A 14,953-nucleotide genomic window follows, 5' to 3' on the forward strand; every position below is an offset into this window, starting at 1 on the left:
TAATCTCAAGTTTTAACGGTTATTAGTTTTTGAATTACGACGAAATAAGAAAATCGCTTTATGAAATCGAGTGAATATCCAATGTTTTGAAAATTTCAATTTCAAACACTCATAAAAATTTAATTTGAGTTGCTTGTAGACATTTTTTTATTTTTGATAAAGGTAGACATACTTATGAGAGATCTTGTATTTCTTTTTCAAATCTTAAATTTAAAAAAAAAAAACATTTTTTTAAGAATTTCTAGTTTAAAATAATTTGCAAATTTTCGTGATTTTTACACCTTTTGTCTAAATTTAAATTATAAATTCTTATAAAAAAAATTGTGATTAGATTTTTAATATTTTTCAAATGTCATTGTAATAATGTATTAAGAGCCTTGTATTAGTACATTTTCACGCTTATTTACCCAACAAATAACATTATATTGGCAATCATAGAAATAAAACAAAAAAAACTGAAAATTGATTATGTCCTTAGACAGCTCAAAATATTTTGAATATCTTATGGTGTATACAAAATGTTAATATAAATGTTCAGTGAAAATTTCATGTATTTACCGTCATTAGTTTTAGAGTTACGACAAAAAACAAAATCGATTTTGTCAAAAACCGATTTTGCGTAAGAAGTCCCGTTTTTCCTTAATTTTTATGTTGTTTTTCCCAGCGCTTTTGAAAATTATTGGGAATTTTAAACTTTGACCTCCATAATACACCACCTAGATTCACTTTCTCATCGAGCAAGATACAGTTAAAAAAAATCGAAGCAATTCAAAAAATCAAAAAACACACCATTGTAAAATCAATGCATTTATCGCTCTACCCAGAATCTAAAATAAAAAAAAACACAAATCATTGGGAAAATCAATACAATCATTAATCCGCTCAGAATATAAAACACCGTATTAAAATTTGATTTGGAACATGCGTGGTCTAATTTAAATTACGCTACTTACATCAATTAGTATTTAAAAAAAACTAAACCAAAAAACATTCATAAAAAGGTGGGTAAGTGGATTTCGCTCTGCTGTACAGTAGGTTACAAGTGGGTCACTGTATAATGGATGGTATTAAATTTGAATTCAATGATATAATATCATTGTATAAGAAAAATGATTCTGAGCGGAGACGGTTTGTCAGTCTGGATATTTTATATTTTGTTATTATTTATTTTATCATGTAAGTTGAATTAATATTAAAATATTATAATTTTTTATTCGTTTCTATGGTGATAAACAAAACGTTAGAAATTAAAATCCCATTTTTAGCGTTTTTTCGTAATTTTTCCCGTGGTTTTTCCTGTGGCATTAAATAACTATTGAGAAAATCGAAAAATGACCTCTTTAAAGTACCATCTTGATCAAATTTTCTAAAAGATAAGGTACTATATGTTGAAATCGAAACACTCCTTCTGTAAGAAATTTTGTATACAAGATATAAAAAAAAAAAGAAAAGAAAAATTAAAAAAATTAAAATAAAAAATAAACACCATTGTAAAAACAATAGCTTCCTCGCTCCGCTCAGAATCTAAAAACATAACACACATCATTATAAAATCAATACATTCATCGTTCCACTCAGAATTTAAAAAACTAATAAATTGAAAAGCGAAAAGTGAAAATGTCCGTAAACAGCTCAAAACAAATCAAAATATTTTGAAAATTTTAAATTGTATAGAAAATGGAAATATAAACAACCAGTGAAAATTTCATGTATCTAGAGTAATTCATTTTAAAGTTACAACTAAAACCAAAATTAATTTTATGTTGTTTTCCCCGGCGCTTGTGAAAACTATTGGGAATTTTAAAATTTGACCTCCCCAATGCACCAACTTTTTCTTGGCGCTTTTGAACACTAATGGGAATATTTTGATCTTTTCATTGCACCAACTTGATTCACTTTCTCATCGAACAAGATACTGAATTTGAAAATCGAAGCATTATTTCGACTACTTATCGTGTACACAGACACAAAAAAAAATAAAAAATAAACACACACATCATTGTAAAATTAATACATTCATCGCTCCATTCAGAATCTAATACATTTTTTAGTATCCATTTAAATTAATATTTTGTTCAGATATCATAAGCATTAACCACATAACAATAGATTTGTTATACTGTAATATAGTGTGACAGTGCCGTAGCCAGAAAAAAATGTTGAGGGGGGGGGGGCACTTTATTTTTTTTCTCTTACCTTTGAAATGCTAGAATATCTAATTATGACCCCTTTGTTCATAAAGTGTATCTACTACCTACTCGTTTTATGACTTTATTATTATATTTATGTTAACAAGTATGGTTCCTCTACATTGGCTACATTTTAATATAATAATGTATTAATATTATTGTAAACCATAGGTTAATGTTAATATTAATATTTATCAATATTATTATCATTATATCAAAATGTGTTGTAAACAAAACATTCCATTTTTGGTTCAAATATTATTAAAATTTAGTAACAAAAATACAAGACTATATTAGGGCTGTTGAAAACTGGTAGTTTTTTCGTGCAATTAGATCAATAAGCGGAAAAAAATATACTTCCAGAAATCCAATTTTAATTTTGAAAAAAACATGACAATTTCTCCGCTTTTTGTGTGTTTTGTTGGAATCGATTTTTTTTTTTTTAGTAATTCAAAAGTAATAGTGAATTTTGAAAAAAAAAAAAGAAAATTATTCTGGTACTATATAATACTAATTAAACAATACTACAGATCATAAATCCATTTCCTACATAATCTAGAAAAGAGGAATTCAAATATATGTTTTCAAAATTAAAATAGCCAAAAGGCCTTTTGGTACTGGGTGAATTTGTCCTCCATTTTTAGGGAGTTTTGTGGCACATTTGAGTGAAACATTTTTTATCACAAAATATAGTGACGTGACTGCGCGTATGTACTTTATTGCAGGAGTTCAAGAATCTTAGACGTCTTTTATCTTAAATTACATAAAGCGTTCGGGGAACTCGCACACACTAATGATCAGTCACTACACGTCTACACACATAGATATAGTACTAACGATGGATGTACAATATTTCCTAAATCCGACCCCTTTAAAATGACTCACTTCGACAGCCTTAACTTTTAATTTTTATCAAACATATAGTATAATATAAGACAAGCTAAAAAAAATTTCGGGGGGGGGGGGGCACGTACCCCCAGTACCCACCCCCTGGCTACGGCACTGTAGTGTGATGTTATTTGTAAATTACAATTAAATATTTATGTAATCGAATAATAATTTCAACCATATTATGCTGTATGCAAAAGTAGGTACAACATATTAAAATGAACAACACAAAATTAGTTCTGCTGAACATAAACATACAATACTTATATTTTAGGGCTTTAGGCTCAGTCCTTAATAGTTAATAAGTAATAAAAATCGGGTCTGCGGTTATTAGGTAAGTAAAGGAAATAAAATCAAAATTTTCAAAAACCATTCTTGATATCGATAAATTTGCAAAACCTTTTTTGAAACCGAACCCAAAAAAATTTAAAAACTAATCTTAAGACCTAAACCAAAACCAGAAAATGTAGAAAACTGTTCTCGAAACCGACACCGAAACTGTTAAAATTTGAAACGGTTTCGATCCCTGATGTAAATTACCGATTCATTATTTAAAGCCAGACAAATGGTAAAAAAGATTAATATTAATACTGATATGATAATGCTGATGACAAAGTTCCCAGACAGAAATTTTTTGTTTAATAATATTATTATATCATTTTAATAACGAATAGTATTAGTATAACGTTATTATAATACTATTATAATATTATCATTACAAAATGCTGTCTGGGTTGTCAGCCTCGTGTTCTATATTATCAGGTGTTATCTCAAACAAATATTAAAATGTTATACAATAAAATCGTTCTACTTAAACTATTAATTTCCAAATTAGCGTCTGAAATTGATAACTTCTACAGCGATGAGAACATTAACGACAGGAGAAATGAACTATGACATTAATAAATTGATGGTCACTATCTCCAAAAAAAGTGCAATGTACCTATGTTATATCCTCTTTTTTTAACAAATAAAATTAAATCTTACAATACTTTCCCATTTAATATTATGTTTAATAAATAATTTATTAATGTAATTATTACTTACCTTGGTTTATTTATATTAAATGTATGAAGTGATGAAAAATCCACCGGCTAATATAACCTTACAAAAGACAGTAATAACCAGGGTTGGGATTATATAGCATTTGCACAATTCTTATGAGATGCTTAAAAAGTAGCAGAGTAAGCTAAAAATTTGTTTTGTGATACAGAAAACACAAATTAAAAATTTTATTTTACTATTTTTGCATATTTTGCGATTTTTAGTTTTCAGTGCTTTTTTTGGACTTTTTGAGACCTTTTTGCATTTTTACTTGTTTTTGAATCTAAATCGGTCATATTTTAAGAAATTATATTTTAGTAAACTTGTTTTTGGATTTTTGTCAATGGGATTATTAATCGCTGATTATCAACGAAAGAGCGTTGAATGCGTTGTATAGCCAATTCATTTGGATTCTATTCAGAGTGACTAAATTATTTCAAGTCTTAAGTAACAACCTATAATAATTTGTAAGTGATTAAAAATTATAATTAATAAATTTGCTTTTTTTTGCATATTTTTCGATATTTAAGGTAATATCATAGTGCATATTTATGCAATTTTAAGTGCTATAAAATCCCAACCCTAGGTATAACGCTTCAAATATATCACAGTCATCAATAAAATTGTGAAGAAATTATATTTAAGTGATTATAATAATACATAATCTCTATAGTGGCACCTTCAAGTATAAAGATATGAGTAAATATTTTAAAATCTATATTATAATTTATTATTATGAGTGGTTTAAATGATAAGTGGGTAAGTAAATCAAATATTTTTTTTATTGGTTATATTATTTTAAATTGAATTTCATCTATTATAGTTGTTTAAGAATTGCACAACAATAGAAAGTATCTTATTTTATATATTAATTTTTTTTATAGTCGATCAAATATATATTGATTATGACGATTACCTTTATAAATACCCTGTAAATAATTATTATATTGAAACTCCCGTTCGTCTCAGACACAGGTAATGTGATGAAATCAAGTGATCTTGAACTTTTAACTATATAAAAAATCAAAAAGTTAATATTTCTTACTTTATTATAGATAACAAAAAGGTAAAAAGTAGTGATAGTCGGGACATCTCAATGTGCCATCAATATCCATTACCATCAACCAAAAACTTAGAAACTGTTAGTTTTGTATCAACTTTTTAGTATTTTTCAATATTAATTATTTTATAAAATATAAATATATAATATTTTTAGTATGTTCATGTACAACAGAATTTTAAAAAAAAGTGCTTTACAGGCTAACATTCTTAAAATTTGAATTTAAACGAGCTGTTAATAATCAATGGCAAATGGCCCAAAGGGCAAAGATTGGAGATCATAGAAAGTTTAAGAGTCAGAGCTCTATTTAATATTTGTCGCCTGTGGGTAACATAATAATTATGGCGCCACCTGCAACTATGCTATTCTATTTTAGTATTTATACTCAATATTTATTATTCACACAAAATTACAAATAATTTCTTATGATTTCTTATGATTCACTAAATATATTTATAATTCATTTATAAATTGTATGAAAGACAGAATTGTATGGTAACATTATATTACTAGCTGTTCCACCTGGCGTTGCCCATACTACTGACAAATATTTGTAAAAAAAATGTATGTGCCAAATTTCTACTAATAGTAATACATTATGTAACCAATGGCAATCATTTAAATAAACAATAAATATTCTTTGTGTGAGTTATACCATTTACCTATCTAGCTATAAGGGTTGAAAAATATATTTACTTAGTTTATAGAATCTCATTCGTCCCGACAAAAGGTACAAATTAACACGTCTTTTGTACCGTTTTTAGGAAATCCGCCCTGTATAATGTAGGTACATTATTTTAAAATTGTTTCAAATATTAAATTTTTTTTATTATTTAGTATTTTAAAATTTACAATTAAATAACAATTAACAATCATCATAATATTTATAATATCTAAATTACTAATTCTTATCTTATTTTAATTATATTTATTTAAATATAGAATATTGTGTTTATTTAAAGTGATAAAAAATAAATGTTACATTAAGGCCAAATGTTTACCAAGATTTTGTATAAGAAATATCACATATTTATAATTTAATCCTATGTTAATTTTTAATATATCTCTAGGACCCAATATCTAATATTTAAATATTTTTCAGCTACAATCAGGTAGGTAACTATTTAAAAAGTAAAAATAAACTATAAATGTTACCTCTTATAAATGAAATTCTTATAATGCATTCTTATAATGCAGAAAATGCATTCTAACCTAACCTAAGGGCCCGTTTTACAATCATAGTTTAAATCTCGGTTACGCTTAACTCACTGATTTTACATGCCGAATTCTGTGGTTTAACCTTAGTTTTACGATTGTATATGGCCACTAAGTGGTGGTACTTTCAGTACTTACCATGAATGTTTCAAGTCTCCGCAGCTATCATAATTAATGCTCTACGTAGATCAGTCGTCAGGTAGTCAAAAACGTACATTCAATTTTCCCAAAATTTCAAATTTCCCATGCGATTGTTTTAATTTTTAATTCCACAAAAACCTTATTCGTACTATTACAAACATTTTTTTTTAAAAATGTGTAAAGTCTGAACCACCTGTTCTCAAGTGGTGCGATTACCAAAGAACCACATTTTATTTTTATCTATAATATTGATTTTTTCGATACATTTTTATGTGGACCGCATAGTAAACTATTAAATATAGGTATATAGTCCAGTTGGAGTCCACTTTGAGTACCGACAATAACTTCTCGTGGTAAGACATATGATAAGACATCAATAAATTCATACTATAGGTGAAAAAAATCTACGATTATTTATTAGAATAATATTATAATTATGGAAATTTATATTTTATATTGGCAAATTAGAGTCTTTACAATTTAGTTTTTTTATAATATTTATATAAGAAGATGTTGTGTTATTTAATTTATATAAAGAATAATATTAAAGATTCGCAATTGATTTATAATAATCTTATATTTGAATAAAATTATTAATTTCAAGAAGAATAAAGAACGCCGGTGTCTTCATAATCATAATTATGGCTTGGAGTGATTATAAAGTACGGCATCGTAAGAGCAGTCAAAAACGAAATAAGTAGCCGTTGACTATTGGTCAACATAACTGGTCGATGATGGACAACCTCTGTGTGCTCTTCCTCCACTGTAGTGCTTTGACTGGAAGATATCTCAGTAGTCTCTGGTATTGAGGGCGATCGACGATTTCTGTTTCTTTTCATGGATCTCAACGGAGAACTGGATCTGGCGAGGAGTGACATATCCGAATTAGGACCATAATCTGAACCTTTAGTCTTAACTACAGCTTGTCGTCGTTTCCTTTTCATGTAAAAAATTATTTGTATTAATGGAAACAGAAAAGCAATCAATGTTTTTTTTAGTGGTCACCACTTTAAAGTATATTCTTCTGCTGTGCATTACCGATATCCCTATATAATAAAAATGAATTCCGCAACAACCATTGCTACTCATATTATGCAAATGTAAGGCACCACAGAAAGAAGCAATTTTTTTTTATTTAAAGTTCTATAATAATATGAATAAACCAATTTAGAACTGTGTATCTCAAGCACAGCTGTTCAATCTGTCATTATTAACAAAATATGTAATTTATATTTAAAACGTAGGTTTGCATGTTGCCTTTTTTAGATTCGTTTTGTATAGTGTATCAAATTCAATAACTAGATAATTTTATTGTTCAACAAATATGAATGAATGGACAAAATTAAACTTATGAACGATCTGAAGAAGGAGGCAGCAGATTATTAATGCGTGGATTTAAGCCAACTAGCAATTGATTTTCCATTGTAAAAACCAACCAATGCACCGTTCCACAACCATAAATAGAAAATATATAATAACATGCTAAAATTACAATGGAAAAATAAATTAAAATATTTATTCTAAATTATATTTATTCAACAAAATGATCATAGTCGGAATAAATTTACAGACACCGAATAACTGATGAGACAATGATTTCCTACTAATTTCTTAATATTATTATAAGTTAATTATTTTTGTATGGATGAACAGTTTAAAAAATACGTAACGTCATATCTATCTACTTCATTGTATATTGTATATCTTGGACAAAATAAAATAAAATTAGGCTATAATAAATATTAAATATATAATGATTAAAATTGTTGAGTATAAGTAAGAAAACTACTTTTAATAAAGAAACTATTTATGTATCTATAATTGATGCCCGGTTGCACAAACGACCAATAACTGGTTATCAAACCAATAACTTGGTTATCAAATCGATAAAATTTGGCAGGTTGCACAAAGGATCAATAAGTTTTATCAATCAAATAAATATTGGGTTATAGGTTCGATAAGTTATAGACCAGATTTCGGTTTGATACATATTCAAAAGAGTTCTATATCTTTATTGATCTGATAAAAGTCAAATTTTATTTTAATCATGGTATATATAAGCCACGGACTAAGATAGAGAGGACAAGAAACGATATGACGGGTGAGTAACGGGGAGCCGGACAGCAACTGCATCGGTCCCTCTACTCTTCCCCACCCAAATTTGTACACAGCTAACATGTACGCTATCTGCTTGGTAAAATATAAACTATTTGTATAATATAATTTTAATTCTTAACTTCATTACATTTTCCACCCTGCCACTAGGTAGCGTTAAGACAAGCTGTGTACAACGGAAATCAGCAGAGGCACTTCGGACCCGTTAAAAATTTGCTCGTTTCCAGTCCTTTTTATCTTAGTCCGTTATTTAAACTTCGGTTAGAAGACTAACCATTTAAATGTTAAAAAATTGTTTGTGCAAAAGTCCAACACTTTAGGAAACCTATAAAGATATTTTTCCGACTGTTTATTGAACCGTTATTACATCTTATTGTACTCTTTTTATCGATCGTTTGTGCAACCGGGCATGAGTATAAACACTCAGTCAGATAATTGTCGTAGGTTATTTATAAATTTTCAAGAACAGAAAAATTAAAATATGAATGAAAATAAAATTGATAAAATATTTTTCAATTTATAATGAATATAACTATTTTACATAGGTTAAATAAAAGTGCCAAATTAAATAGAAAATGTGAATATTTATAAGAATTAGCGCGTACGAACTACGAAATAGCTAGGTGTGCTCTATCATCGATGGAAAATTCTAGTTCCTTTGTTTTTAATGTTGCTTCCAAGCTCCGAGATAATTCAAACATTTTATTTAATTTATTTCAAATGATAGTTATTATAGATACCTATACTGCTGTTATAATAATAATTGCTACAACTAGTTGTGTTTGTATACAAAGAAAAAAATGATTCGATTAAAACATTAACGTATTATTAATTTTCACGTTAAAATAAACATTTTAAATATGCCCACATAAAATGTGTTCAAAACCCCCGCAAAATATAGTTTTTGAATTTAATTAGGCACATCTTATATTATAATTAATTCAAATGAAATGTTACTATAAAATGACTATACGTATAATCATGCGATGACGTAAAGCACCCTGTAATTAGTTATATTTATTGATATTTTGTATTTTAATAATTGATAATATTGTAGAGTAGGTAGTGACTAGGAGGATTAATGGCTATCGTCGGTCCCATAACAACACTTAAAAAATTAGACGCATTTACCTAAAGCTTCCATGCTTGCTGATGACGTACTCGGTGTCAGGAGAACTTGGGTCCTTTGGTCGCATCACTTCATAGTCGCTGTTTATCGGATAATTAACACTTGTATCGGTTGTAACGCAGCCACTAATGTCATCACAACTTTTCAGGTAAGGGGAATCCTGTTTCACGTAAGACGGCGTAGCTGAAACTATGATGGTATGGATTATAAATAAATAACAAAAACAAATTGGCCATTATTAAATAAATACATGAAACTATAAACAAGAAAATATGTAAAGCAAATAAATTAATGAACAAAAAGTCCTAAATCTAAAAAAATATTTTATTTGCAAAAATGTGTAATAAAAAAAATTACCAATAATAGTATTAATTATTATCAATAAAGTGCTTACTAGTAACGAAATAAAAACATAAATTATAATCAATTGAGGTACTTACCACCGGGTTGTTTTATATCGTCTCTCAAGACATATCCGAGTGCATATCCGCTGAAGACAATGATTGCGGTGATCAAAATAATGATTTTAGTTATGGACTTCATGATGTTGTAAATACACTGAAATACTGAATACTGATGGACAGAAACTCTCTGCGGGCCCTTTTATAGTCTACCGCGGCGGTGGCGGGCATGAACAGTTTTTTAATAGCTAAGGAGGGGACGCTAGGTGAGCACCTACCGGACAACCAATAAACCGCACACGGGCATATTATGATATTATTATATTTTAATACAATACAATTTTCTTGCCTTATGACATAAGGTATGTGATTCTTGATATGCATTGCAAAACCCTATTTTCGGTTGACCATTAATATTCGCATACACACTACCTGTGACTTTTTTCATACATAAGTACCTATATCATTCAAGATTGCGTAAAAACAAAGTGGCATTTTAAATATGAAACTGTAATTTATAAAATACATACAACAGTTTAAATACTTAGGTAGGTAAGTATGTATTGCATGCATATTGGCAAATATTTATGTGATAACTATTTTCTCAACACTACAACTATACCCATCTGGTGACTTGTATACTAGGTATAATATAATCTATATATTTGTAATTAAATATTATTATGTGATGATAAACGTTTAAAAAATATTTGATCAATCATTGTTGTATTATGATTGTGAGGAATATTGTAGTTGGGGGATTTTTTCCTGCGGATTTTTATTCCAAAATTCCTTGTATATTAGGTATGATTATTATTATTTCAAGGTGTATATAAAATAGGTAAATATTCCAATTTCCAATTACAAAATATGACCAAGATTTAACTAACAAAAAAAAAAAAATGGATTCTGGTGATTTAATTAAACATTTAAGGGGAAAGACGAAGTAGAACAGGTAGAATGTATAATATGTTAAGGATCGTTAAAATATTGTGGAATGGTAACGAAAAGAAGTCCAATGCGTCGTGATGGGATATGTGTACTCGCCGGCTGTCACCTGGAATATTTTTTTCATCGTGAACGACAGCATCGAATTCACACACGATAGGTAATACAATCACGATAATAAACTATATCGCGTAAGTACTATACGATTTTTTGTAACAAAAATTTAAAAAAATATATTTACTCAGTTTCTTTTTATGGTTATTTTAAGTTAAAATTACATACTTAAACCAAGAATAAAGATTTCTGTTATTTTGTTGTAATTAAAAAATATTATTCATGGGTACTTAAAGCTTTTAAACTGTATTATCATATTAGATACATATAATGTCATTTTCAAATGCAATTTTTCCTGCAAAAATTAATTTGAGTACTTAGTTATTTTACTGTTGGAACTAAGGCCTAATAAACTATAATCATGTTTTAATTAACACCAAGCGCACCAAATTCGTATTCGACTGTTGTCGGGGTGTCCAGTTGATCTAGTTAAAATGTATATCACCCGAGCGCTTATCTGATCTGAGCAATTCCCAAAAGTTAGGTTAAATTTACCTGATCTTCTTTGGATATTAATCAAAATTTGTTTACAGTTCACATTAACATAAAATTACTCATATAGGTACTGAACAGTAACACCGTTTAGCCACATCGGAAAATATTCACCGGTTGTCTTTTGCGCATCACTATTGTTATTTTTGACCTTTTTTGTAAGACAGTTGCGCATCGTTTGATTTTTGGGTTATACATCGTTTGCGCATCGATCGTTTAAAAGGTCGTACATCATTTGCGCATCAATATTATTTAACAATAGAACTGAAAAAAAGGTGTATACCCAAAAGCGTTTAGTTTTTCTCAAACTATTATGTTATATGTATATATTTTTTACTATAACTATGGCCATGTAATATGCCTAATTCAACTGAATGTTAAATTTTTAACTACAATAAATAATTTGAAAATTTTTGAGCTTTTGATAAATTTTGCCAACATTTGAACAATGTTTATTGAACAAAAACTTGTGCCTATGTATATTAAATAATTCATTATCTATATAATATTATATGCGTAAAATTATTTTTATACCCTTCTATTGTTTAGAATTTTGATGTGGATATGATGTACGATAATTTGGTGCAGGTAAACAGACTATGCGCAAATGATATACGGCCAAAATATTACTATTTTAGACTGTTATTATTGTATCTGATAATGATATTATTATTCCTTTAAAATAAAACTGCATAACTATGACAATTTAATAATATTAAATTTACATCGATTTTAAATTGTTTTCTGTGAATACCCACCCCACATGCAAGTAACTTGCAGTATGTTAGCACTTAGTAACTTGACCTAAAACCTATAGGCTATAACGCTTTGCCCTCGTGGCCCATGTGATGCCTACAGGGCCGTATTTACAATTTTTGCGCCCTGGTCAACAATATTTGTAAAAATTAATCTGTTGTTTAGTTGTAGTTCTTTATTTATGGACATTTTGTTAAAAACACAGATCAAGATGATACATAATTTTAATTATTGTCAAAATGTATAACAACATAGGTACATTTGTAATCCATAAAAAAAATTTAAAACATTAATAGTTATCATTGATTGACAAAATGAGTAAATTTTTCTAAAAGGCCGTATCATAGTCATGCAATACAAAAAGTCCAAGTATAGATATAGGTACTCAAACAAATTCTTACCAAAAAAAAAATGTCATTTATATTTTATATATAATATACATCGGTGCCTGGCCACCCCCCTAAATGTGTCAAAAATTGGCCGCCTGGGGTAAATTTATGAAACATATATAAAATATTACGAACGATAAGGCGACAATATTTAACAGCGTGATTGCTGAGTTTACCGCAGTTATTGCGACTAATGACTGAGCGCACACGAATCGCGTACCAAAACAAGAAACGAAACTTTTTGAACGAATCCCAGAATCAATTCGTGTTGCTTTTTCACTTACAAATTTTTTTTAGTTGGATTCTCCTTGCCCAAACATATACGAATGTGTATGAGCTTTTAAAAATATGCAAACCGATACTACAGTGGCGGATTGAAGGGTTTAAAGAAAGTCAACAAATCAATAAGAGGGGCCTCCTACAAAATGTATAGCCTGTCGGCTAGGTTGGCAAGTGAATTGGTAGTGTGGAGGCAATCACTCGTTGCTTCTATTTATTATTTTATACTTAATTTAATAATAATAATACTAATTTTAAATTTCAATCAATACTTTATAGTTATAGTTATAGGCTATAGCAATTTTATAGAAATTGTATGACAGTTAGAAACAATGCCCTAACCGTTAAATGTATAAACATAATAATATGGAAAACATAGTGTGAACGCATTTAATTCACAGCCCTACTTACCAATTTTTTCAATATTTATAAGTACCTACGTTGTGAATTTAATGCGAAAACGGTTTCCAATAAATCATGATTTACGCTGTTGATTAAGTAATAAAAAGATTGTTATTATACTTACAAAATTATTGTTTTTATTTTCATGCAATCATGAATTATATCATATATTAATTTATAATTATAAATAATCTTATTTGTGATCAATGGTAGTGTGTAGACTGTAGAAATGTACAATACCTAACTTAGATTTACGTAGGTATATAGGTATTTACTTCGATATTTTCTACTTTATTTAATTATAATATTTTCTAATTTTGAAGTATTCCTATATATTTAAATTATTTTATTATTAAAACAATGGTAAATTATATTCCAGTTTGAAAAATACTTTTTTTGGTTAAAATTTAAAAAAATCAACTTTGTAATTTAGGTGGGCCTTAGTGCACAGTTTAGGAGTGAGCCCCGTTGGCATTTGCCGACTAAACGACCGTTAAATCCACCACTGGTTTGCGTTTAGTTGTTTTAAATATTATTAGGTAATGTCGTATTTAAAATTACCGAATTGACATATAAATTAGTAATGAGACAAATCTTTCTATTTAGGAGGAAATACCGGACGGTGGCAATCGCCTGAAAATATAAGTTATGTACATTTTAATAAAATCTATTATTGATAATTTGTAATCAAATTGTATAAAGTGAAAATATAAGTAAGATATATTTTTTTTACAAAAAATATACATTCTATGTATTTAAGCACAATAAGTATAATGTGAGATTAGAATAATAAAAAAAAAAACATTATGAGGTTGCGTGAATAAGGAGCCACCCATTAGTAGCACTTAGCTTGGAAGTTGAAAGTATAAAGCATATTTAACAGGTATTAAGATTTAGTAAATACTAATATACTACGCTTACCTACATGTATTCCTATTACATTTTATAAAAAAAAATAAAATTTCATGTGTTTTTATCAGAGAATGAGTTTTCAACCGTTGAATTGTCATTCCATATAGGTATTATAGGTAAAATATAGTCATTAACGATAAGAAAAATACAAAAACGACTAGGTGTGGTTTTAAACAAGAATACAGGATGCGTACGTCGACAAAGATTAAAATAAATAGACATTGAGAAAAATAGTCCGGATAAAAGCAAAGAACTATATATATACTATAATTTAGAAATTGTATAATACAGGTCCGTCACGTCGTCCACACGCGTATAGTTGTATATTATCCAAACTCGACGACTGACTCATAGTTTATAGCTTAAACTTTACAGTTAGATCACGATTGGATTACATTCGTTAAGTGCCTACCTACATACTGTACCTACGTCTAATATCAAGGCGTCATCCATGAGTCCGTGACGTCATAAAAAGTGTA

The sequence above is a fragment of the Acyrthosiphon pisum genome, chromosome X, assembly GCF_005508785.2.
Source record: "Acyrthosiphon pisum isolate AL4f chromosome X, pea_aphid_22Mar2018_4r6ur, whole genome shotgun sequence".
In the NCBI taxonomy this organism is placed as follows: domain Eukaryota; kingdom Metazoa; phylum Arthropoda; class Insecta; order Hemiptera; family Aphididae; genus Acyrthosiphon; species Acyrthosiphon pisum.